The 26,711-nt window shown below is 48.4% G+C and overlaps 1 long non-coding RNA gene across 1 annotated transcript; it reads left to right on the forward strand.

The window, feature by feature from the left end:
* Window positions 1-1,079: 1,079 nt before the first annotated feature.
* On the forward strand, window positions 1,080-26,520 carry LOC141959716 (uncharacterized). Its single transcript, XR_012633487.1, has 4 exons — window positions 1,080-1,352; window positions 12,040-12,135; window positions 12,603-12,664; window positions 25,934-26,520. It is a non-coding gene; the product is annotated as an uncharacterized LOC141959716 (long non-coding RNA).
* Window positions 26,521-26,711: the final 191 nt, after the last annotated feature.

A 26,711-nucleotide genomic window follows, 5' to 3' on the forward strand; every position in this document is an offset into this window, starting at 1 on the left:
CTCTAGCGGCAGATGTACGGGCTTTTCCCTGCACATGCACACACCAAAAAGAAAAATAAAAAGAGAAAAAGAAAAGGGGGAAAAAAAGGCACTGTTAGAGCTTGGTTTGCTAGAGAGCAATGAGGTTGGGGGGAGTGCAGTTAGAACTGGATTTCTCAGCTACCAAAGCAAAGCAAAGCTGACATGACACAAAGCTAAGATGGTGCATAGGAACGCTGAGAACTCACACAGCACACAAAAAATGGATGTCAGAATCTATTTTCTACTGACCTCAGAATTAAAAATAATAGCACACTTTACAATACTGAGCACAGTCTAATCATCTTTCCTGTTTCTTTCCAACCTTCCACTACCTCCTGCACACTTCAACGCCCTCAGCCTGAATGCCTTGTTTTCCCTTTTTTTAATGACAGTGTAACTTCTGTTTCTGAGGTGCTGTTTAAAGTACAGCTATCAATTCAAGACAGTTTGCTTTAGTTCAGAGAATGTTTAGACTGGACTGAGTCTACTCCTGCTACTATTTCTGGAAATCATCAGTCCTGTGCATACAGCCTGGAAATGAAATGAACCGAAGTGTGTGGGGCCTGCAGAAATAGGAAAATATTTGAGAAAAGGTTCAGTGGGGAAATCATCATTTGCCAGTGGAGCATCCAGGCAAGCAGCTCAGCTGCAAGAAAGTGGCTTTGTCCTCATGATGACTTCTTCTGTCTCAGTCCCGTTAGCATCATGGGACAACAAATAGAGCGCAGGCCGAAGAATCTGGGCTGCTGTAGGGAGTGGGACAGGACAAAGCGGCTGTGATGCACTGGAAGTTTATTTGTCTAAAATGTGAGCTTAAGGAAGACGTACAGTTGCTTCGCAAACGGGCAGTGCTCGGAAGATGCACAGGCCCAACCGCTGGCCGTGGGAATCCCTCCGTTCCGGCGCGGCGGGTCCCCGCACGGGCTGGGCGGTGGCAAGCGCGCTGGCCGGGGACAGCAGGGGGCGCTCGTGCCCCGCCGCTGGGCGCGGGCGGTCCTCGCGCCGCCGTTGCAGGGGCGCCCCGCGCGCGGGGGGCTCGGCGGCGCGGAGCCCCGCTGCCTGGGGGCGCCGGGTCGTGAGGCGTCTCTCGGCCGCCCCGTCTCGGGGGCCCGTCCCGTCTCGGGGGCCCGCCCCTCGCGGCTGCGGCTCACGGAGCTTCCTCGGGGCCGGGCTGGGAGCGCCGGGGCGGCGGCGGGAGGCGGCCGCGGTCGGGCCGTCGGCAGCCGCCCCCTCGGCACAGGGCAGCGCTGGGCGTCAGCCCCTGGGACGGCCGGAGGCCTCGCCGTGCCCGAGTAGCGCCGCTGCGGCCGCGGGCCGGAGGCTGCCTGCAGGTGAGCCCGGGCCGTGGGGCGACGGGTCCCAGCGCAGTTTCGGCATCCGCTCTCTGCGGCTGTCCCTGATTTTGATTAAAAGGTAGTAACGCGTGGGAGGGCGTCCGCTTGTTCCTGGGCCGCGGTTGGGACAACAGTCGGGATTCGACCTAAGCACCTGACAAATCCGGGTCTCTGCCTGGTCGCTTTGGTGTGCGGTGCTTCAGGCCGCTTGAAAACTTTTTTGGCCAGGTAGATTTTGTGTGGAGAGATGGCAGATATGCAGTCTGAAAGATCCTGGCGGGGGAGAGGGAAGGTGTTGTCTGCTTTAGTACTCGTGCACCTCACGTGCCTTATTGTGTTATGTGCTGTGTCTCATAACTCTGGCAAATGGCTCAGTTCAGCATTTTTTGGCAGATAATTTCTTAAATGTGCATATGTTGGTATGGGGAGGTTTTTGCAGGGTTACAGTGGCCCTTGTGCTTTTGTGTTAATGTATATATGTTCTAGGCCTTTTGTGTTGGAAAGCCCTTGTTTAGTGTGTGGTTGTGACTATGTAACCAATGCTTTAGCTCCTAATGTGGTATATTTGTACTGTGAACTTCTCTCTAGGTGGTATGACTGTTTCTGGTTGTCCGTTTAAATCTAGGCAGATACTTTCTGCACAGTGGTAAAGCTGAACAGCTTGAACAAGAAAGAAAACAGTAAAGAAAGGTGATCCACCTGTTGAAGCTCTTTGGAAACAAGTGTACTTTGTTTTCATTGTTGCATAGTGTGTTCCTGGGGGTCAGTGGTGTAGTGTATTTCTTGAAGGCCTATGGAATAAATTTTCTTTTTGGACAGTACATCTTACTGCTTTGTGTGCCGAGTTTCTTAGGCTGCCCTTGGAAACCCTTTAGCCTGGCTTCTCTCAATCAAGGTGTGTTAGAGGGTATCACCCTCTCCTGTCCTACTGAGAAGCTGTTAATCTTTGCTCTCAGAGAGAGTTGTTGTTCCTCAAGCCCTGTGTGTTGTGTTTCAAAGGGGACTGGGTGGGGAGGCAGAGGAGGGGTCTGCTAGAAGAGCACTGGGGCTGAAGCAGGTGGCCTGAAAGGGGCTGTTTTGCCTGTTGGAGTTACAGGCATGAGGTAAGAGGCATATGTGCTCCCTGGCATGGGAGGAAGTCACTCTCTGCAGTCAAGCAGCTGAGGTAGCTTGTCCCGTGGGGTTATAGGTGATCTCTCAGCTCCAGGGATGTATGTGGATGCTCAGGAGCTGGCAGAGTTTCTCCACTGCTGGGACAGTGGCAGAGCATTGTGTGTCTCCCCAGGTTTATGCCTTGATGGCAAGTTGGTGGGCCTTTCTGTATGTTAAGGACCAGCCTGCGGGGTCCTGGGCCAGTTTCTCTCTGGGAGCAGGTAGGGCAGGAAGCCTTCAGGCAGGGCAAGAGTTAGCCTAGCATGAAGTGAATGCCTGGCTCCCACTGAAAGCACACGGGCTCAAAAACAGCTGCTTGCAATGAGTGTTTGTGCTAGTAGCCATCTAAGTGACACAACTCTTCTTCAGTTTTTACAGATCCCAGCCCGGGTTAAGACCCTGTAGTTAACAGGTTTGATACTCATCATATTGGCTCATTTCCTTGAACCACTTGCCTGGCCTGTGCAGAACTGTGCCCTGTTGGTGTGACTTTGTTAGCAGAGACTGTGCCTCCTTGGCGGAGAGCTGTTAACTGCCCCAGTGCTTGTTAGCTGCTTGCAATTTGTTCTTGAGTGAGTGACTCTACAGAGAGGCTTGTGGCCAAGAGCACAAGGAAAGCATGGCACCAGCCTGTGCACCCTGTTGTAGGCACAGTGTGGATGTGCAGGACTTGTCTGCAGAGCTCAGACTGGAGTAAACAGCCTGACATCCAGTGCAACCCTGGAGAAAGGCTGGTTTTTTTAAGCAGTCATGGCACCCATGTATGCCATGTCCAGGGACTGACACAGGAAGATGTCTGCTCTGTCTCAGGTGGACTGTAACTATGTGATGACAGTAGTGATAAAAACTTGGAATCTTGGAGCGCTTTTCATGTGAACATTTTGAAGTGCTGAAGGCGTTACTAGTTAGGATGTCTCTGATCCAGGTAATTCCATTCCAGGAGTTAAAATGCCTTCATTCAGTTCAGCAGCCACTACCAAAAATCGGTGTTGGAAATAGCCTACACAGTGAAGCACTGTGCAAGGGCTGTGGGAAGGAGTTAGCATCTCAAAAAATCCTTCAGCTGAGGTGAGGGCCTTGGCTAGTTGGACAGGCACCTGGCTAGAGAGATGAGGGGTAATAACAAGGAGGAGGCAAAAGGGACCTCCTGTGAGAGAAGGAAGTACCAGGTGGCTTCTGGAGGTGAATGAAGGCAGCAGTGCCTGCAGAGCAGACTGAACAGACCTGCCTAGCTCCACCACAGGGTTTGCAGTGTGTGAATTCCCAGCCCAGCTGCAGGGAAACTGCCCAACATGAGAGGTTTGTTGGCTGTTCACAGCCCTGTCTCGTACCAGACAGAGGAGGTATTACAGGCTCAGGGAGTTGTAAACATATGAGGGTATCGTAATTGCACCATAGTTCTCCTGTGTGCACCTACTGAGAGCTAGTAGGGGGTAGGAAGGGATGGCAGTGCTGAGTTAAAGGCATCTGCACCAGCAGTTGGCAAGGCAGGACCTGCCCAGCCCTTGGGTTGAACATGTGCACAGGCAGGCAGCTGTCAGGGAGCCAGGAGAGAGTTAATGGCCTTGTAGGAACAAGGGCAGGGTGGCAGGAATGGTATCTAACAAGTGTGTGCAGTGAAAATAGCTCTTTATAAATGGAAACTTCTTTGCCCAAGACTTGGCAATGTGAGGTAGGCCTTCTGTACTTAGGCTGGGACACTTCAGAATATATTTTGATATTTGCAGTACTGAGAAATGAATCAAATCCTTCTGGAACTGCCAGTCACAGGCTTCAACAAGTGCCAATGCTCCTGAAAGCCATGCCTGGTGCTGAGGTGTGGAGACAGGAGTGAGATACCCAAGTTTGAGACACAATTCTGGCTTATTTCATGTTCTCTGGACTTGGCCCATCGCTCTGAGAGGCTAGGTAACATACATGCTGTCTACCTGATCTCTTAATTTCAGATGTCATCACAGGCCTTTGGTAGAGCTGTACACAGTGACACAGTAGTCCCTCTTTTGTGTGAATTAAACGTGTTTGGCACATTGATGTGTGGGTTAAGTTGTCCTTTGCAGTACAGATGTATCTGTGATGAACTTCATTAAGAGCACACTGCCCTGTGCTCTAGCTACCAAATGCCAAGATGCAGCCAGGGAGTCAAAGCAAAAGACAAATACTATAAAGAGGTAAAGCGAGGAAGAAAAAGTTCAGAGAAGAGAAGACTAGATTTGCAATCTGAACTCTGTTGCCCAGCATTTCCATTTAACTGTTGAAGACTGCAAACTGGAATAGAATTGTGGCTTTATTAGAAGGAGGTATACTGCCAGTGACAGCAAGGTACTAAAGCTTCCTCCTTTGCTTACTATTGTCTGATCATTGTACATGATTGAGGCACCTTCCAGTGGCACGGTAAAAGGGATTAGTTTAAGCCATGTCACTTGATGTTCAACTAGAACATGTTTTCCTCCATTTATGAAGCAGACTGCTGCTGCTGTGGGGTAGCTCTAGCAGCCCAACTGCCTCAGGTATCAGTATCTTCATAACACACCTTAAAATAGGACATGGACAAGGCAAAAAGCAGACTTCAGGGGATTCCTTAACAGATGCAAGAGAAAGGGCAGGTACCTCCTGTGCTGTGGCATTCTGCACCTGCAGGAGGAGTAGGGAGGAGCGGAACAGGCTTTGTCACAAGCCTGAGCAAGGGTCAACAGGGGATGCCATAAGAGTATATAATAAGGAGATGCCATGCCTGGCATGAGATGAGGGGGGGAAGTGCCACTGAGCAAAGGCAAGCTGGGTTGGTGGGGGGGCAACGAGCTGCGGAAACGCGGGTTGAAAGGAAAGGACCAAGTTCTTTCATCTTGATTTCCTGAGGTGATGCTTTTATATCTGTGCTTGTCAGGTGTGCTTTGTGTACTTTGGCAAGATGGTTAGGTTTTTTCCTGTGCTTTATTTGATACTGCTGTGAGGGAGCAGATGTGCAGAGAGAAACTGGAAAGTGAAATTCTTTCCCTTGTTTGAGCACTGACAGACAGAAGGTGCTTTTTTCCATTCTCAGTGGTCCTGGGCTGGCAGAAGGATTTAGAAAGATGATAGAGCAGCTCCAGATGCCACCAGAGCACAGCACAGCTGCCCCCCTGCTTCAGAGCACTCACCGGACATTCCCTCCCATGGATAAGGAATTGGCTGGATGGTCGCACTCCAGAGTTGAGGTAACAGCTTGATGTCCAAGGGGAGAGCAGTGATGAGTGGTGTTTCTCAGGGGTTAGTGTTGGGGCCAGCACTGTTTAACATCTTTGTTGGAGACACAGACAGTGGGATTGAGTGCACCCTCAGCATGTCTGCTGATGACACCAAGCTGTGTGGTGCGGTCGACATGCTGGAGGGAAGGGATATGCCATTCAGAGGGACCTGGACAGGCTGGAGAGGTGGGCCTGTGCAAACCTCATGAAGTTCAACAAGGCCAAGTGCAAGGTCCTGCACATGGGTCGAGGCAATCCCAGCACAAATACAGGCTGGGTGATGGGTGGATTGAGAGCAGCCCTGTGGAGAAAGACTTGGGGGTGCTGGTTGATAAGTTCAACACAACCCAGCAATGTGGGTTTGCAGCCCAGAAAGGCAACCGTATCCTGGGCTGCATCAAAAGAAGCATGACCAACAGGTCAAGGGAGGTGGTTCTCCCCCTTTACTCTCATGAGACCCCACCTGCAGTACTATGTCCAGCTCTGGGGCCCCCAACAGAAGGACATGGACCTGCTTGAGTGCATCCAGAGGAGGCCACAAAGATGATCAGGGGCCTGGAGCACCTCCCTTATGAGGACAGACTGAGAGTTGGGGTTGTTCAGCCTGGAGAAGGCTTCAGGGAGACTTTATAGAAGCATTCCAGCACGTAAAGTGGGCTACAGGAAAGATGGGGAGGGGCTTTCTACAAGGGCATGTAGTGATAGGATGAGGGGTAATGGCTTTAAACTGAAATAGTATACACTTATATTAGATATAAGGAAGAAATCCTTTACTGTGAGGGTGGTGAGGCACTGGAACAGGTTTCCCAGAGAGGCTGTGGCTGCCCCCTCCCTGTAAGTATTCAAGGCCAGGTTGGACAGAGCTGGTCTAGTGGAAGGTGTCCCTGCCCATGGCAGGGGGGTTTGGAACTAGGTGATCTTTAAGGTCTCTTCCAACCCAAACCATTCTATGATTCTATGAAAAAGAAGAGAATGTTGAGAAATGTTGCATGAATACAAGAACTGCTAACTTCAGTTAAAGTATCAGGTTTATGTGTTTCAAAAGAAGAAACAGAACCCTGTGGATAAGATCCAGGACAGGGGACTGGAGAAAACTTGTTGAAAAAGATGATCTAGGCAACAGACTGAAGTACAGGAATGAACATGCCATTCATAGGCCCCATCACAACCCAGGACATCTGCAGCGAGGATTTGGAGAGCCTTTCCCTGCAAGTGGGAAGTCCTACACGATGCGTCCTTCCATAGATGAGGCGTCCCAAGATGCAGCAAGAGTGTCCAGCCTTATATACCAAAAATCAGCAAGTCAGAATGACTGGTACTTTTCTTTGAGCGGAAACATCTAGTTTCATCCTCCTGTTGGATTCTACCCAAAGCCTGGCCAGGACTTGGCGGGGAGAACCAAAGGAGTTTCTAACAAGGCCAAACACTTGGGTTCTTGGCCTTGAACAATGCTGAACAAGGGAAGTTGGATACATATTCTCATCATGTTTCATCCTCACTACTGATTATATTTTGTTTAAGCTACATCTTTCATTAGTGAGCGTAAGTATTTCATGACTGATCAGATACTAACTAATAAATACTAATGGTAATATGGATTTTACTAATTAGCAGATACTAATAATGGATAACGTTTGGTTGTGAGGCTCATCTAGAGGTCAACTTTGTTTCAGGAGCTATTATTCAGGCCCCAGCACTACAGGTGCCAGGAGCAATGCTGAGATGCTCCCTGGTGGCTCTGACATCAGGGTGATGTGCTGTGCCTGGAGGAAAGTGAACCTGCCCTGAGCTAGGAAAGCCCTCTGGCTCCAGGGGGCTGGACGCAGCTGCGGCCCTGGGCTGAGTGGCCGGGCCGGGTCGCCGAGTTCCGTTCGGCCCCGGGCCGGTTGGCGGGGGAGCTGCGCCGGGGTGGGTGAGGGGCTGCGGGCTCGGCGGGTCTTGGATTGTGGGACCCCCCCCGGTCGGAGCCTCCGTGAGCAGGTCCCGGCTCTGCTCTCCTGGGGCGGCTGAGGGCAGGAGCGGCCCCGGGCCGAACGCGGTCCGGGGGTTCGTCGGGGGTGGGTGTGGGGCCGAGCCCGTGTCCGGCCGCGGGGAGCAGGGGCAGCCCCATCCCGCCGCCGGCTGCTCCTCGCTGGGGCCGGGCAGCCTCTGCCGCTCCTGGCGCGGGTCGGGCAGCGGCCGCCCGCGGGGCTCCTGCGGCGCCGGACGGATCCCGGTGTCCGCACGGCGGGGAAGGGTCCCGGCTGCTCTGCCCGGGGGTTCCTGGCGGGCTGTGCCCTGCTCCTCGTGGGGCTGCTTCGGCCTGGGGGTTTGGGGTGTGGGCCTGCGGTGCGGGTGATGCCAGAGAAATAAAGCCTGAAACAGCAATCATACAGTGATGCCTTGCTAGGGCTGGTGCTGCCCTGCAGAGGTGTGGGGCCAGGCCCTGTGCAGTTCCCAAGCTCTCCCCAAAACTTTATGTGGCGCCGTGGGGTGCAGGGCTGTAGGATGACTACACTCCCCCCATCCCTCCACAGTGCACATGAGGACTGCAGAGAGGGTCAGGAAGCATACAGGGTAAGCTGGTTTGGGGCCCAAAATGGAGACCAGGTCCTCTGTTCCTGGGGCTTGAGAACAGGCTCATGGGGCTGATTTTGTGGCTCAAACACCTGGATTGGTGTGTTTTCGGGACCTGACAGATGGGCCTAAGTCATGTGGTTTTGGTCTTGGTAACAGATTTCAAGTGCTGCATTTTTGGGACTTGAGAACAGGCTCAGCAGCTGGGTTCTTGGGCTTGGAAATGGACACTAAGGGAGCTGGCTTGGGGGCCAAAAGCAGAAGCCAGTTTGGCTGTTTGTACAGGGGGGTAGGAGGGTGTTGCGGGCTGCAGGGGAAAGCATGGGGCAACCAGTGTGTGTGGAGCCTCCCTGGAGGTGACGGGTCTGGTTGTGTGAGACCCCAGAGTTCGGGAGGCTGGCATGCACCAAGCTGAACTCCACATCTGAGGTGCTTTCTGGGGGGAAGGGTGCTTTTCAGACACTTGTTTTCAGTCCAGCTCTTCTTTGTACACTGCTTAGCAGTTATTAAGTAATTAATCATAACAAGCTAATTAATACAGTGTGCAGCTATGACATTTAATAGTCATACTTGTTATGACAGTAGTTGATTTACGACTTTGCAAAAGCCCACTCTTGCAAATAGCTGGAGTTTGGAAGAAGGAGCTGAAAAACATGGGAGCTTCAGTGCAGAGCTGGGATTTCAATTAGCCAGAGCTGCAGCAAGCAGGAGTTGGAATGAGAGGGGGTATTCCTTGTCTGGAGCATGCATTAACCATACCCAAATTACCTGCAGCTGTAATGAGCAGGAGCTGAATTTACTGAATTTAGCTGGGGTGTCTGCTGGAGCATCCATTGGTGGGCACGTACCCCTGGTGTGGCTGAAGAATGGCCAGGTGCAGGCAGGGCTGGCACCAGCCAGGAGCTCCCAGCAGCAGGGAGGCAAGTTGTCTTTTGCCTTGGGGATTAAATTCATGCCTTGTGTCTCATAGAGGGTTCTTCCCTGTCCCGTTCTGGGCATGAGAGGTGGGGGTCTCCTGGCTCTCCTGGGGCAGCCCTGCTGCAAGGGGGTGTGGGCGAGGTGTCATCATCTCCTAGGTACCTGGCAAAGGGGTGAGAAACTGGCTGATCAGAGCTCTTGCAGTGCCCGGCCTGGCCTGGCTTTGCACAGCCCTTCTGTCAGAATCATCCCCTGGCTTTTCACTATTGGCTGGATATGACAAACAGGCTATTTTTTTTTTGCCTTTTCTCAGTGTCATCTTCTGTTCCATGTGAAATCCTGCATGGATTATTCCACTTGCTGCTCAGGTAATCATAGTTACGGGGCTTGGGGAGCAGGGAGAAACCTTTCCAAGTTCAAGGGCACTACAGTCCACATCAAACCCACAGAATAGGCAAATTTGCTGCCAGTGCAGAAAAGCTGATGAAAAATTGCTGTTATCCTAAATTGGTCCCTTGGTAGTTATGAACATTTTTCTTTCAGGTAAAAGAATAAACTTTCATCTGTGATAAATTAAGGGCTGCCTGTTACCTTCTTTAAGGTCAAGTGTTTTTTTTCTGTTTATTCATACTAATTTTATGAGCAAGTTGGAATTAGCCTTTTATTTTCATAAGCATAACTAAATTTTTAGTAGTATGTGGTGACAGTAGAGTTAATTTTTGTGCACCTAGACACCAGGAGAAACGTAATGAATGAAACATGATGGAAAGTGATGTTCAAAGTTGATTTATATTTGAATTTTGTAAGAGTGTTGATGGCATGTTGTTCTGTGGCTTAATCCACATTCTGTTCGGTGGAGCCTTCAATCTAGGACTTTAGTTAAAGTTTGTCCTTCCAAAAAAGGACTAGTCATTCCTAGGATTGAGGTGTAGACTTGGAGAGTCTTTTAAGTACATGGTCAACTAAATTTCACTTAATGTCACTGCTGTTTTTTCTTCTCTTTCATTAATTTCCCCACTGCTCCATCATGGATGGGAGCTCTGAATAATTTTTTTTCAGTCTCTAACACCTTTTGTCCCCCCAAGAGATGCTACATTTCAGAGTTAATTAGTTTTCCCACAGATGTGTCAGTCAATAAAATTGAGTTATGATTATTAAAACACAAAAATTACACCAGTCTTACAGATCTGGACTATTTCTGAACATGTATTCTTCACATGCAAATGCCATTGGGATATGGATCAGCTGCACTTGATGCTATGACAAGACCGTATGCTGAGATGGGGATGAACTCCAAAAGGAAAAAAAAAGTTACAAGGTCATAGGGTTTTTTGGTGTGGTGGTTTTTTTTTTCTTTTTGAGGGGTGGTGGTGGTATGGTGGGTGTGGGTGGGTGTTTTCTTAAAAAAAACCAACCAACCCACCACCAAAAAAAGCGTATTGTTGAATGGTGCAAGCCTACAGAGCTCTTGCTGCCTGCCCACTCCTTTTCTTTTACTCTTTCATGGCTGTAATTGTCATCTGGACAATTTTAGAAGATCAGTTTAGTTATTTGCCTGTGTAAATGTGCTGGTAATACCAAGAAGGTAAATGCTTGAACCAGTAGTGAATAACTTGGCTACAAGTAGAATTACTGAAGGAAGAACAATGATAACAGGAAGCAAGAAGTTGTGTGTGTCAGACACATCAAAGTTTTATTGCCAGATGTTGTTTGGCACGATGTTCCAAATGGCTGTTTTTGGTAAACAGAAATTTTCAGAATTCAGGGTCGTGTGTGACAAAACATGTCCCTCTGTTTGTGTGTCCTGCTACGTAAATGGCATCAGTTAATATCACATCCAGTGGCAGGGCTGTTGTTCCCGACTCTCAATATTGCCACAGTAGTGTGGTGATATTTAGCCCTAACAGGTTAGTTTAGGAATGAAAGGAGAATGCCTGTTTTCTGTTAGGGCTGGGAATGCTGACCCTTTTCTATGTCTAGTGCTTTCCTGTGCATGTGATGAAGCTGATATTTTTTTTTTTTTTTATTCGTTTATTTCTGGTCTAAATAGTTGTGAAGCTGGTCCTGCTTTGGGTTTGTAGTTTGTTACTGGGCTCTTGTAGAGTCCTTGTTATGGATCACTTCTGTGGCAAAGTGTCAAGAGACGGTTTTCAGTTCAAAGCTTCAAAAACTACATTCACTGAAATCAATGTAGGTGAAACTGATCTGGCATGTGCAGCTGTGCTTGCAGGGATGTTCTGTGGCTCCTCATCAAAACAGTAAGGTGTGTGCGGACATCCGGCATGGTGCTCTGGTCTGAGAGTGGTGGGTATATTTGCTGTTGGAAGATGGACTAGAGCGTATGCCTGTTAAATCTAATGATAGGCTAAAGCTATGAGGGACCCTAAGCAGACTCGGTGGCACAACTGCAGTTCTTAAAAGATCTTGATGGTTTGGAGAAACAGCCTGAAAAAAATCATTTTTGCAAAGAGGTACTTAACAAGGACAGATGGGTTGCTGTACTCTTTAAGAAAAATATTCAACTTGGGACATAGAGGGTAAGGAAATCTTGGCTATACACAGGCTTGAGAAAATATGTGTAGGTATCTGTGTCCCTTACCAGCATGTGTCTATGAAAGTGGTTGTACTGAAATTAAAGCTGCCAATAAGTCAAAAAAAGGCATGATGATGTAAACTCAAAAGCTCTAATGGCCTGCATCAACAGCTGTACCAAAGATGATGCAAAATACTTTTTCCTCCACTTGGTTGTAGTCTTCACAAACCTTCACAAAAAAGGGAAGCTTTAGATTCCTACGTAGCTTTATGTTAATGGGTGTTTTCCCTTCTCTCAGCAGATTGTCAACTGCCACCATTTCAGTATGGTTGCTCTTTGTTCTGCTGTGAAAGTGCAAGACTGATGGAAAGAATCTATAGTGTTCTGCAAGTACAAGGTACATCTGTGATGTGTGTGTCTATTTTTCCTAAGGAAGTTGTAGGAGGGTCTTTAAGAATATGCCAACTCTCTGTAGTTTTTCTATGAAATATTTTAAAACAAATAGTAAAAATGAAATAAGGTCTGTTCTGGAGCATGTTACACCTATGCAAAGTATACTTCCCTCTCTTTACTTTTTCTTCCTGAAAGCATAATATTCTGTTTTGTGTGCTTACTGTTAAATGATACTGTGAAAATAATTTTGTACTAAAAGAGGAAAGAAACTGTTTGTAAGAGTTTGGATATTCAGAAGAAACAGACTTTGTTTTCATGATAAAACATGAATGCTTTTTCAGTCAGTAAGTTTTTTAAGTATCTCAGAGTAGTGCTTAAAAACCTTACTGAGCTACTAGCATATGTACTAAAAGCAATCAAGGTCAAAGAAGAAACATGGACAAATTGGTGACAATTCTGTCTGTTTTCCAGGCTTTTACATGGAAGCATTAGCAGCCTTGTAGCTAGCGGTGGTGACTCCTGATGTGTTTATGGTGAGTTACAGCTTCAATCGTGTCCTTTTTCCTTAACCTACAGTGTGTAATTTTGACTTCAGTTGGAAAAAGATTTTCCAGAATGGAAATCACATTTAAAGAAGTTGCATCTTATGAACTTTCCATCAGAGAGGATCTTCAGAGATGATGTACTTGGCAGTAGAAGTCATCAACAACAAGAGTTTTCACTCTCTATAAATATAAGAAAAAGTCAATTTCCTTCCCAAGACCCAAGCACAGCATGTCTTCCAAAGGTTAATGTCATCACTGGTCTTCAGGTTCTCCATTGTAACAGTTGAGATATCATAAAAACATGTTCTTCTGCACGCTTCAGTATGTCCAGAAGCATTAGCAAATCTGTCAGTCCTTCTAGGAAGTCTTATTGTGGCACTGGGCCTTTGAATGTATTTTTCTTTTTGTGGTGGTTTAGGCCCTGCCGGGACCAGAGACCACGTTGCCGTTGTCCCTCTCCCACCCTCGGACCAGGCAGGGCTGGAAGTGAGGCACAAACCTTGGGGTTGAAATAAGGAAAAATTTAATACAACAGTGCAACAAATAACAATCTGAACAACAACAATAGCAATAACAACAACAATAAACAGTAATAACAGTAAACAAGACAAAAGATATACAGAGAAATACTGCAAGGGACACAGCAAATCCGCTGCGCGTACTTCCCCGGACAAAAGCCCACAGGAAACTCTTCCCATGCTTGGCGCATGGACCTGATGTCAGCATGGTATTGAATAACCTGGCTAGCACCCTCTCCCCACTGCTGGGGAAACAACCCTATCCTAGCTGAACCAGGACATAATCCACCCCTTTATTCTATATCATCTCTGTCATGTCCAGCTGCCATTTAGCAGTTAACAATAACAGAACAACCATTAACAAAGGCACAGCATAATTCATGGCATGTTCTCACCCAGAGACAAGTCCCCCTGTGGTATGTGTCGGACCTCTCCATTGCCCTGCATCACCCACCAGGTATACCCAGGCCCTTGAGCAAAAGCAATCCCGTGGATGGGTTTGCCTTTATCTTTGCCTGGTGCAGGACTAAACCAGACCATTTTTTCCCCAATATATTCCTCATGCGCACCACAGGGACTTTATCCCCATCTACAGCACGTGGAGGTTTCAACTGAGCCGGGCCAGCTCGACTGGCAGATCCTCTTGTGTTGACTATCAGCTGGCCTTTGCCAGATGCACGTCCCAGTTTTTGAAGGTTCCACCTCCCATTGCTTTCAGTGTGGTTTTTAACAGTCCACTGTAGCGCTCGACCTTTCCAGAGGCTGGTGCGTGGTAGGGGATATGGTAGACCCACTCGATGCCATGTTCTTCTGCCCAGGCATCTATGAGGTTTTTTTGGAAGTGGGTCCCGTTGTCTGACTCAATTCTCTCTGGGGTGCCGTGTCGCCACAGGACTTGGGTTTCAAGGCCCAGGATGGTGTTTCGGGTGGTGGCGTGGGGCGTTGGGTAAGTTTCCAGCCATCCAGTGGTTACTTCCACCATTGTGAGCATGTGGCGCTTCCTGTGGCGGGTCTGTGGCAGTGTGATGTAGTCGATCTGCCAGGCCTCTCCATATCTATATTTCAGCCATCGCTCTTCATTCCGCTGAGTCTTCACCTGCTTGGCTTGTTTGACTGCAGCACACGTCTCACATCCGTGGATGATCTCTGCAATGGTGTCAATGGTGAGGCCCACCCCTCGATCTCGAGCCCACCTGTATGTTGCATCTCTACCTTGGTGGCCCGAGGTCTCATGGGCCCACTGGGCTATGAACAGTTCACCTTTGCGCTGCCAGTCCAAGTCCACCTGAGCCACTCTAATCTTAGCAGCTTGGTCTGCCCACTGGTTGTGTTGATGTTCATCAGTGGCCCGACTCTTGGGTACATGGGCATCCATATGGCGCACCTTCACAGCGAGGTTTTCCACCTGGGCTGCAGTATCCTGCCATACTTCAGCAGCCCAGATGGTTTTACCCTTACGTTGCCAGTTGCTCTGCTTCCATTGCTGCAACCATTTCCACAGGGTATTTGCCACTGCCCACAAGGTAGAGCCTCGGCCACTTTTCCCGCTCAGCAATATGCAAAGCAAGCTGGATGGCTTTCACATCTGTGAACTGGCTCAATTCACCCTGTCCCTCAGCAGCTTCAGTGACCCGTCATGTGGGACTCCATACAGCAGCCTTCCACCGTCGATGTTTTCCCACAATGCAACAAGACCCATCAGTGAACAGGGCATATCGCTTCTCCTCATCCGGCAGCTTGTTATATGGTGGGGCCTCCTTAGCACATGTCACCTCCTGCTCTGGTGACATCCCAGAGTCTTTGCTCTCTGGCCAGTTAGTGATCACCTCTAATATCCCAGGGCGGCTGGGGTTCCCTATTCGAGCCCGTTGTGTTATCAACGCTGCCCATTTACTCCACGTGGCCTCTTTTGCATGATGTGTGGAGGAGGCCTTTCCTTTGAACATCCACCCCAGCACCGGCAGTCGGGGTGCCAGGAGGAGCTGTGTTTCAGTGCCGACCACTTCTGAGGCAGCCCAAACTCCTTTGTACGCTGCCAGTATCTCCTTCTCAGTTGGTGTATAATTAGCTTCAGAGCCTTTGTATCCCCGGCTCCAAAAGCCTAGAGGTCGGCCTCAGGTTTCCCCAGGTGCTCTCTGCCAGAGGCTCCAGGTAGGGCCATTCCCCCCAGCTGCGGTGTAGAGCATGTTCTTAACCTCCTGCCCTTCCTGGACTGGCCCAAGGGCTACTGCTTGGGCAATTTCCCGTTTAATCTGTTCAAAGGATTGTTGTTGCTCAGGGCCCCATTCAAAAGTATTCTTCTTACAGGTTACGTGGTAGAGAGGACTCACAATCAGGCTGTAGTTCGGGATGTGCATCCTCCAGAACCCCACAGCGCCCAGGAAAGACTGAGTCTCCTTTTTAGAGGTCGGTGGGGCCATGGCTGTGATCTTGTTTATCATCTCCATTGGGATGTGGCGACGCCCATCTTGCCATTTTATTCCGAGGAATGGAATTTCCTTTGCAGGCCCCTTGACTTTCTTTTGCTTAATGGCAAAGCCGGCCTTCAGGAGGATTTCAATTATCTTCTTTCCTTTTTCAAAGACCTTCTCGGCTGTGTTCCCCCATACAATGATGTTGTCAATGTACTGCAGGTGTTCTGGGGCCCCACCTTTCTCCAGTGCAGTATGGACCAGTCCATGGCAAATGGTGGAGCTGTGGTTCCACCCCTGGGGCAATCGATTCAAGGTGTACTGGATGCCTCTCCAAGTGAACGCAAACTGTGGCCTGCACTCTGGTGCTATCGGAATGGAGAAGAATGCATTAGCAATGTCAGTCGTGGCGTACCACTTGGCTGCCTTCGACTCCAGTTCATACTGGAGCTCTAGCATGTCCGGCACTGCAGCTCTCATTGCTGGTGTAACTTCATTCAGGCCACGGTAGTACAGTTAGCCTCCATTCGCCATTAGTCTTTCTCACTGGCCATATAGGGCTGTTGAAGGGTGAATGGGTTTTGCTGGTCACCTTCTGGCTTTCTAGTTGGCGGATCAGCTGATGGATGGGGACCAGGGAATCTCGGCTGGTGCGGTACTGCCGCCGGTGCACCGTCCTGGTAGCAATCGGCACTCGCTGCTCCTCAACCTTAAGCCGCCTCACTACTGAGGGATCCTCTGAGAGGCCGGGTAAGGTGGACAACTGTTCAACCTCCTCCAGGGCAGCTACACCAAAAGCCCACTGGTACCCTTTTGGGTCTTTGAAGTACCCTCTCCTGAGATAGTCTATGCCCAGGATGCACGGGGCATCTGGGCCAGTCACAATGGGGTGCTTATGCCAGTCCTTCCCAGTCAGGCTCACTTCAGCTTCCAGTAGCGTCAGCTGTTGGGATCCCCCTGTCACTCCGGAGATGCAAATGGATTCAGCCCCACTGTAGCTCGATGGCATCAGGGTGCACTGAGCGCCAGTGTCCACCAAAGCCTTATACTCTTGTGGGTCTGACGTGCCAGGCCATCGGATCCACACTGTCCAGTAAATCCGATTATCCCTTTCCTCCACCTGGCTGGAGGCAGGGCCCCTCTAATCCTGCTCAGCTTCACTCACTTCTTGAAAGAATGATTCACTGGTCCCCTCAAGAGGGTCAAACATAACGTTCACCATTCTATTCTGTCTGGGGGATTTCTGACTGGACACTGGAGCTGCGCTCTTCTTGGAGGACTCCCCTTTCGTGATGGTCTTCCCTTTCAGCTGCTCTACTTGTGCAGCTAGGGCGGCAGTGGGCTGTCCATCCCACCTCCTCATGTTTTCTCCATGGTCACGGAGGAAAAACCACAGGGTGCCCCGTGGTGTGTGCCTTCTGCTGCCTTTCTCTTGAGTGGGGAAACGTTTACTTCTAATGGCTGAGACATTGGCCCGTGCAGGTGGAACGTAGGACATGTCCTCTTCCATTTTTTGGATCCTCTGAGACAGTTCCTCCACAGCTGAGACCAGGGAATGTTGAGATGAAGGGAGATTTCCCTCATATTGCCGGAGCTTGCCAACCACTCCATCCACTGTTAGAGTCTGGGTGTCTGTCCACCAGGACACTATTGCCAATGCCTTCGAGTGTGCTTCTGGTGCGCTCTTCAGGAGCTTTTGCCACATCAGGTGTGTGCAAGGGGCCTGATCTGGGTCCATGGGTGACTGCTCATCATTCAGATCACCATAAATCATCTCAAACACAGCCAGTTCCCTGAGATTCTGAATGCCCTTCTCAATGTTGGTCCATTTGCCTAGCTGACATAGGATATCATCCTTGCAGGGGTGCCTCTCCCTTACACTGAGCAGGAGTCGCCTCCAAAGGCTGAGGGTTTGAGTCTGTTTCCCTATTTCCCTATCAATGCCAGCGTCCTTGGCCAAAGATCCCAGCTGCTTGGCCTCTCTCCCCTCCATTTCAAAAGCACTGGCTCCATTGTCCCAGCATTGGAGCAGCCAGGTGCAAATCTGCTCGCCTCCCAGGCGGCCGAAATCTCTCCACACATCTCGCAACTCAGTTGGGAATAGAGATCGGATGATCATCACTGGCCCTTCCTCTTGTTCCCGTGCTGGGCCTGGCTCATCCCCATCCCCCACTTTGTGAACTGACTCTCTGGTATATTTTGTTTTCTGTGTCGAGGTGACTGATACTGGCACTGGCTGGCTCTCTGGCTCAGTCGCTGTGCTGGTGGAGGCGTCTGATACTGACTCTGCCTGTCCCCCTGGCCCAGCTGCTGTATCAGTAAATTAACTTTCAGATCCTGCAGCCCTTTCTACCTCTTGAGGGCAGTGAGTAGTGTTAAAAAGGACATGGTAGGCATGGGCAAGTCCCCAGCACATCGCAGTGAGTTGTGTCTCCTGGGTTTTGTCAGGTTGGCAACACACCTTTTTTAAGCACTCCACCAGTTTATCAGGGCTCTGCATTTGTTCGGGAGTGAAATTCCAAAGTGTTGGGGGTGACCACTGACTCAGGTGCTTGCCCATCTCTTCCCACACCCTTTGCCACTCACTATTATCTGACTTCGGGGCAGGTTTCCGGGCACTGCTATTGTTAGAGAAATGCCGCCTGGCCAAAACCAAAATCAGGCAGGCATTCAGAAGGCATTGTGCCACAATCACTGGCCTAGATGGTCCAAGGATAGCTAAAACTCTCAAAAACCGAGAGGATCTCTTCCCCTGGCTCACCCATAGAGGGGGTGAGACCCCTAACAAAAGTCCAGGCCGCAAACAGGTACCGGCCTCCCCCCCCCCCCCCCCCCCCCCCCCGAAATACAAACACATTATAAGCAGTCAGTAGCCAGCATAACAAAACAAAGCCCTTGAGACATTTTCCACTGACAACAAACGCCAGCACTGGGAACACAGAGTGGATATAAGGATTAATCCAGCCCCACCACACAAGCAAGTGGGCCAGCATTGCAAACATTTTCTTATCAAACAATACAAATACAAACAGCAAAAAATTGCACCCAACAGATTGCTCCAACACTTTCCGGTCAGGGTCTGTCCCTTTCTGAAGCTTATTTCAACCCTCTCATGCCCCACGTTGGGCGCCAAAAAGACTGTGGTAGTTTAGGCCCTGCCGGGACCAGAGACCATGTTGCCGTTGTCCGTCCTCCACCCTTGGACCGGGCAGGGCTGGAAGTGAGGCACAAGCCCTGGGGTTGAGATAAGGAGAAATTTAATACAACAGTGTAATAAATAACAATCTGAACAATAACAACAACAGTAAACAGTAATAAGAGTAAACAAGACAGAAGATATACAGAGAAATACTGCAAGGGGCACAGCAAACCTGCCACACGTGCTTCTCTGGACAGAAGCCCACAGGAAACTCTTCCCATGCTTGGCGCATGGACCTGATGTCAGCATGGTATTGAATAACCTGGCTAGCACCCTCTCCCCACTGCTGGGGAAACAACCCTATCCTAGCTGAACCAGGACACTTTTTAAAACTAAAAACGTATGGGGGATCTCTTATCTCACTGATTTTTTCTATAATAAATGAAACTGTAAAAAGAAGTTAAAATTGTATAATTTACAAACTGACTTGCATTGTTTAAACTGTAACTGCCAAACAGCTGTATCATACGATGTATTAGGTGTATTTAGGCAGTTACGTATTTGTACTAAATGTTTAAAAAGAGGCAACTGAATGTTACAGGTGGGTTTTCCTGATATTTTGATGGTGCGCTTTGAAGTACTTTAATTCTGCCTTGCTTGCAATGGCATGTTTCCCTGGCAGCTCAGTAGCATCACTCTTGAGCAGTAACAGCTGGCCAGATGTCCCTCCTAATTATGTAACACACAAAAAAGCCTTAGTCAATTTATAACTGTGTATTTTGGAGATAATTGAATGGTATCAATTCACAGCTATGCAAGCTAAAATAATACGAAAGGAAAATAAAATACCTGTATAAGTATTTTTACAGGATCTGTGTAAACATATGCACATCTGAGTATAAAGTGAATTACTGAGATTTATTCTTTATTCTTTATTTTTTATTTTACTCTTTAAAGTTTTACACTTCACTTCTGATTTTATTGACCAAACAAGATGTGCAGCAAGCAGTGCAGGGCCTGTAGCTGTCGTGGTAGATCTGTAAGCTGTACATTCTGATTATAGCGCGACTTTGTCCTGCAACCTCACGCTCCCTGCAGCAGCGCTGTAATGAAAGGATGAGATGTTTTCCAGCTCCAGCAAGAGTGTTTATTGTATGCTAAGAATGTGTTCAAAATCATATCAATTAGTCTTAATACTGATTTTCAGTGTTCAAACCACTGTAGCTTTTAAAGGATGTGTTGTATTTTGAGCTGACCTGTCTACCTAGAATCCTCCTCTAGCTCAACTGCTACCCTATCCCTTATTCTGACTGAATTCCTCTCCTTTTTTTCTGTTATTTTTTAATATGCTGAAAGGTAATTTGGGATTTTTGTTTTTCATATGCGTTGTTGTAGGCATCTTGTGATGTTCCATAGATACCCCCTAAGCCGGGTTTGCCTCCTGGTCATTAGCGGCGGGGCCAGCCCTGTGTCAGGAGGCGCCCAGCTCTGTCCCCTGCGAGTGCCCCACAGGAGCGGCAGGGAGGGCTGTCTGGTGGGGAGAGGCCCTGGGGCCAACAGCGACCGGGGATGTTTGTTGCCCTGAGGAGCCTGTCCCAGCGTGGGAATCAAGGGGGAACCTCGCGGAGCAGAGCCTGAGCAAGAGACCTGGCACCATCCTCTTGCACACTTGCACTCTGTGGGGCAGCCTGCAGGACAGGGACTGTGGGGGCTGCAACCATTTGGGGGGCTGCCCCCCCTTATTCTTCTAGTGGAGCTCCCCTTTTCCTGTGTGTGTGTACATATGTAAATGGCATTATTCAAGTAATGAGCTGCAGGTCAGGGCTCTTTCCCTTGGTTTGTGCCTTTTTTGGGGGGTGAATAAAAAGAGGGTGTCTGAGAGGTGATGATGTCATTTGGGGCACCACAATCTCACCAAGTGTGGGTGATGATGTAGTGGAGGAGCAGGTGAACAGGGGATGGGGGATCATGAGGGGGTCCCCCTCAAAAAGGAGGGTCACAGGACCAAAATGCCTGAAAATGCAGGGGGAAGGATTAATAAATAATTAAAAGTGTAAATATGGGTGTGAGAGGTTGAAATAGAGAAAAAACTGTCATTTTTATATATATTGAAAAATAATACTCTTTTATATATAAAAAAGGATTTAAAAACCTATATCTACTATATTACATAAAGGAATTTAGAATATAAACAAATTCTAGAGAGATATATAGGGTTTTAAAATACAAAAAACCTCCTCATCTATATATAAATTAAAACAGAGGCCTTTAAAATGCAAAAAAAATTATATATATGAAGAAATTTAAAGTAGAAAAAAGGCTGAATAGAGCTGTCTACCCTTCCTGTGTAAGTCTGTCTACACTTAGTAAGTTTAAATAGATATTATATGTAATCTAAGTAAGTGTACATAGTCAAAGTAAATAAAATTGTAAGTAGATATATAGGTCTAAATATGAAGTGTAAAAATTTGTAGGTCTAAATAGATGTTCTATGTAAGTGTTAATATGTAAGTCTATATATGTGTAAGTAGATACAAATGTGAAGAAATAATCTATGTAAGTGTAAATATGTGAAAGTGTATATAAATCTAAACATATAGATAAGTATAGATAATATATATAAATCATATATATTTATATGTGCGTAAATAGATATGTAAAGCCTTATATAGCAGACCTTTATACTTTACAATGCCAGAAAACCTTTTTTATAGTAAAGTTTTATAAACTCGACCCATCCTATAAATACCTCTCTAGTGAAGATATAAAAGTGCTTTCAAAAGCTTCCCCTGTTCCATTTTCCCCTTTTCCCATCCTGATTTGGGGCCTCTTCCCCCAAACAGTCTTTATGCTGTGGGGTGGCACATGCAGAGTGGGAGCCACTGCCACAGCCCAAAAATATTCCCAAAAGCTGGTTCTGGGACTGCCAGGAACAGCAAATGTGCCTGGATTTGCGTGTCTGGAAAGCAAAAAAAAAAAAAAAAAAAACCAAACCCACCCCATTTTCATGCACAAAATCAAAAATCACTAATTTTTATGTTGTGGAAAAAAGCTGAAAAAAATAAAAATTGATTATTTTGGAAAAGCAAAAATACCCAATTTTTATGTTATGGATAAGCCAAAAGAACCCCAACAAATCCATTAGGGGAGAAACACTGGCTGTTTGAAGGGCATTGCTGCGGGTTATCTGGTGTGGATTTGTTATCTGGTGTGGGTCAGTTATGGGGGTGGATTATCTCTTGCTGGTTATGCCAGGTGAGTTATCTGCTGTAGGTTTCCCCGGGTGGACCCCCTGGTGTAGGTCATCCCCATGCATGTCCCCCATGCACCTTTTTACCTACACCTACCCAAAATCTGTGTCCATCCCCCCCTTCTTCATGTCCCTCTCCTCCCCTCTGTCCCCCTTTGTGTGTCTCTCCACTCTCCCAAATGCTTTACACCAAAAGCTCCGCCGCATGAGGTTTTTCCCCACATCCCCCCTCCACCCCTGTTCCCCTCCCCATATTTGGCCTTGTCCCCTCATAACCCTTCTGGACACCCAAGGTGCTGCCTGCAGGCCCCCATCTGCCCATTCTTCACTCCCCCAGCTCTGACAGCCACCTCCCACTTCCCTGCACCCCGCTCCCATCCCCACTCCCATTCCACTCTCCCTCCTGGTACCTTGCAGATTTGTGCTGGAAAGTATTGATGACAAAGGGGTGTTTCAGTTACCTCTGAGCAGCGCTCGCACAGTGTCCGGGGCTGCTCTCCTTGCCGGGCCCTGCCACTGAGCAGGCTGGGGCTGCACAGAGAGTTGGGACAGCCGACCTCAACTGATCAAAGGGGCATTCCAGACCCTGAGATGCATGTTCAGTAATAAAACTAGGGGGAACGTTGGTGGGCTGGCTGCTGCTCGGGGACTGCCTGGGCAGGGGGTGGTGAGCAGTTGTCTTCATTTGTCTCACTTTTCTGGGTTTTGTTTTCCTATTTGGTATTTTTTTTTCCCTCTCTTTTCCTTAGAAGAGGTTGTGGTTGTTGAACTGTTTTTATTTCAACCCATGGGTTTCCTCGCTTTTACCCTTCTGATTCTCTCCCTCATCCTCATGGGGGTGGGAGGTGTGAGTGAGCAGTTGTGGGCTTGGTTGACTGCTGGGGTTAAACCACAACACAAGGCCAGTTGCAAACCTTGCCTGGCTAATGCTTTAGGCTCTCCATGTTATTGCTGCCATCTTGACAGGCCATCCTTGTTTGTCATTGCTGCTTCATAGTGCCTTTTGTTCTGTAAGCAGCAGTATGGGCCTTGAAAACATACCCATCTCCCAACTTCTGGGAAGTAACTGCCAAAGACAGAAGAGTGAAACAGCCCTGGCAGAATCTACAGGAATTCTGCCTTTCAAGGGACGCAGCAGGCCCCTTTCTCTCACCTCCTACTTTGTGTGGACAGTATGATTGTTGTAGAAACTGCTACACCCTGTCACTCATTCTCAGGTTAACTTCACCCTGTGTACGAACTGCTGAGATCATTGTGTACTGAGCCAAGATGGAACCTCCAGGGCTCTGTGGTCATCTGCTGAGGACATCTAATATACCGACATGCCTCTGCTTTCCCTGCTTTATGTCTTATTACTTTGCACTCTGGAGGGCAGGGTGCAGCGTCTCTTACTGACATGACAAGCCTTGCACAGGAACCCTTGTGTGGATGTAGGATGAGGAGAGCACAGTACTGATAGCACAGAGGTGAGGAAAGGTGCAGATGGCACAACAAAGCCCAAGGGTCTGCAGCATATTGCTAATTTCCAGATCAGCCGCTTGCATCTGGTCTCCTCAGACACGCTGTTTCCTTCTAAACACAGTTGCCCCTCTTGGAAAAGCAGCTTTAAGTCTCTGTTCCCTCCTGCCTTCAAGGTGGGAACTGTGTTGCCGTGTTTTTAAAAAATCTCTCTACAGTATCTGTTGACTCACTGCTGCTACTCCCAGGGCAGAGAAATGTGAGCCCTGTACTCCCAGTAAGTAGCTGCCGTCTTTGGCTGCTATGAACTGGTCTGAGCTGTCATTCTTTTCTCATCCTACCCTATACTCACAGAAGGATCGTTAAGGTGTTGCTGCCGCCCGACGACCCAGCGTCGGTACTGCACCTCGGGCGCCTGTTGCTACCATAGATCGCCCGTCAGTTGTTTTTTTCTAGCCAGTGCTGCTCTCTGTTCCCAGTCTCTGTCCCATTTTTCTGTCTCTGTCATTGTCATGTTCCCTGTGTCTGTTTTATAATTTCTCCATGTCTGTCCTTCAGCCCATCATTCTTTCTTTCCTCTTCCATCCCTTTGTCCTGCTCCTTACCTTGTGTCTCTTTCCCTTTGTTCTTCCTCCTGTCTTTTTCCTTTCCCGCTCCATCTCCCTGTCCTGCTCCCTATCCCTCTTGTGCTCTCTGTTTCTCTCTCCTTTTCCCCATTTCTCTGTCCTGTTCTCTCTTAGGCTTTTTTTGTTATCTGCCACTCCATTCTGGTCCCTGACCCTGTTTTTCTTCTGCCATGTCCCTGCAGGGCTCCTCATCCCTTTTTTTAATTGATTTCTCCATCTCACTGTCCTTTTCCATGTACCTTTCTTTCTCTGCTCCTCAGTCCTTCTCCCTTATCTTATTTTTCCCTTTCTGTTCCTCTGCCCTGTTCCCCACCACTGTATTTTCGTTCCCTATATCTGCTGCTCCAGTAATAACTGCCAACTTGTCGCAGGGGAAGGGTGAGCGTACAAGCACTGAGCTCCATAGCAGGCTTGCTCCTGGGACTGACACATATTAATGAATGAACATTTTCTGCCTCCTTTGCACTCAGAGCCTGCAATGAGGAAGAATCCCTCCAAGCCGTCCCTGACGGAGTGGTGCTGGGAGCTCGCTGCCCCCCTTGGCAGAAATTGGCCTGTTCCTTTTTTTCTTTGGTCCATCTCTCTATATGTGTCACAGCCCCCATTTTTAAAGTCTTCCTCTCTGCCCTGTACTCTGCTGCTATTTTTGCCTTTCTCTGTCACTCTCTGTCCAGCTCCCTGTCCCTATTTATTCCTCCCTCTTCTTCCTGCAATCTGCATCTCTCTCTGTCCAGCTCCCTGTCCCCAGTTCTTAAATCTTCCCTTTGCCCCCTGTAGCCTGTCTGTCCCTCGCCCCACTCTCTCTGTCCAGCTCCCTTTCTCTGTGTTTTACTTCCACATTTTCAGTCCCATAGTCCCATGCTATTTGTCTGTCTGTCTCCATGTGTCTCTGTCCAGCTCCCTGCTGCTATTTCTTATTTCCTTCCTATGTGTCTTGTAGACTATCACTTTAAATTATTTTTTTTCATGTCTCTGTCTGGCTCCCACTCCCTGTTCTTCAATTCCTCCCTCTTCCCTGTAGCCGGCTGCTGTATTTTTTTCCGTCCTCCATCATGCTCTGTCTGGTCCACTGTCCTTATTTATCAATTCATCCTTCTCTGCCCTTTGGCTTGTCACTTTTTTGGATTTTATTTCTGCCTCTCTCTCTACAGTTCCCTGTCCCTGGCTTTTGAATTCTTCCTTCTCTGCCTTGTAGTCCATGCGATCTTTTGCCTTTGTCTATGTCTGGCTGTCTGTCTGTCTGCTCTATTCATGAACTCCTCCCTCTCCACCCTGTAGCCTGTTGCTTTTGTCCTTTTCCATTTCGCTGTCTCTGACTCCTGAATGACCCTATTTTAGAATTCCCACTTTCTTTCTGAATGCATTGCTATTCTTTTTGCTCTCCAGCTCTCTTTTTTTCCAGTTCCCTGTCTCTATTTCTTAATTCTTCCTTCTGCCCTGTAGCATGTAGCTGTGTGGTTTGTTTTGTGTTGTTTCCTGCCCCACTACTTCCCTCCATCATTTGCTATCCTGGCTCCCTGTTGTTTCATCCACCCTTGCTCATCCTCTCTCACTGCTCAGTTATTTGTAGCCTTTTTGTCTTTCTCCTAGTCCAGCTCCCTGTCCCCATTCTTTTTTCCTGCCTCTTTGTTGTGCTGCCTGTCCCAGGTTTTTTCTGCATCTCCATGCTGCTCCCTGTCCTCCTTTGTTGGTCTCTGTCCTGCTCCCCCTCCCTCTTTCTGCTGCCTCTCTTCCTCTCTCCATCTCCATTGGGCTCCCTGTTCCCATCTTTCTCTTGCCATCCCGTTCCCTGCATCATGCTTTCTCACTACACCCCAGCTGTCCAGCCAGCTGACACTTTTCTCCTTTCTTCTAGTGTCCTGCACCCTGCCTGGTTTTGGTGGCCTCCACCCTTTGCCCAGGAGCTGACTGACTATTCTCCACTGGACCAATGAGTGTGGCTTCAGGAACATGGCCGAGGTGTGGAGTGATGCCTGGTAGCTGGTGCCTGGAAGCAGTTGATGCTAACTGCTGTAAGGGGCCTCACACAAGAATGCATCCAAAGACGTAATTTTTGCAGCTGTAATGAGTGCATCCTGAGGAGGGCAGATAACTGACCAGACACCTGTGGAAGCCAAAAATAAGAAAGCTGTGAAACTTTACAGACAGAGCCATAAGCCAAGCCAAGACCTTATATGAAAAAAGGCTCCATGGAAAGGACACTAAGAGGCACCTCTCCAGCAACCACTAGGGACCACCACAGACCACCGAAAACCCCCATGGCAGCCCTTAAAGACCCTTCCCCAAATTTTAGTACGTTTGTGCAATGTATTAACATATGCACTAGATTCTCTAGAAATAGGTGTGTACTTCTCAAAAATTACATGAATATTCACCTCTTTGATTGTACGTAATAAGCGTGCCTTTGTCTTTTGGCACGCCCGTTAGGTGGGATGATGCCCTGTGCATCCAGCGCTGCAATAAAGAATGCCTGTCTTCTAAAACTTCCAACTAAGTCTTACGAGGGTTCTTTTGAGACACGGTAACATGAGGGGCAGGGGGAGTGTTGGGTGCCCCTGAGCCCTGGAGCTGACTTGCTTCTGGGACTTATGTACTTAACTAGATTAACACTTGCCCTCCCCTTCGCCGTCACG

This window comes from Athene noctua, chromosome 4 (assembly GCF_965140245.1).
Source record: "Athene noctua chromosome 4, bAthNoc1.hap1.1, whole genome shotgun sequence".
NCBI classification, from domain to species: domain Eukaryota; kingdom Metazoa; phylum Chordata; class Aves; order Strigiformes; family Strigidae; genus Athene; species Athene noctua.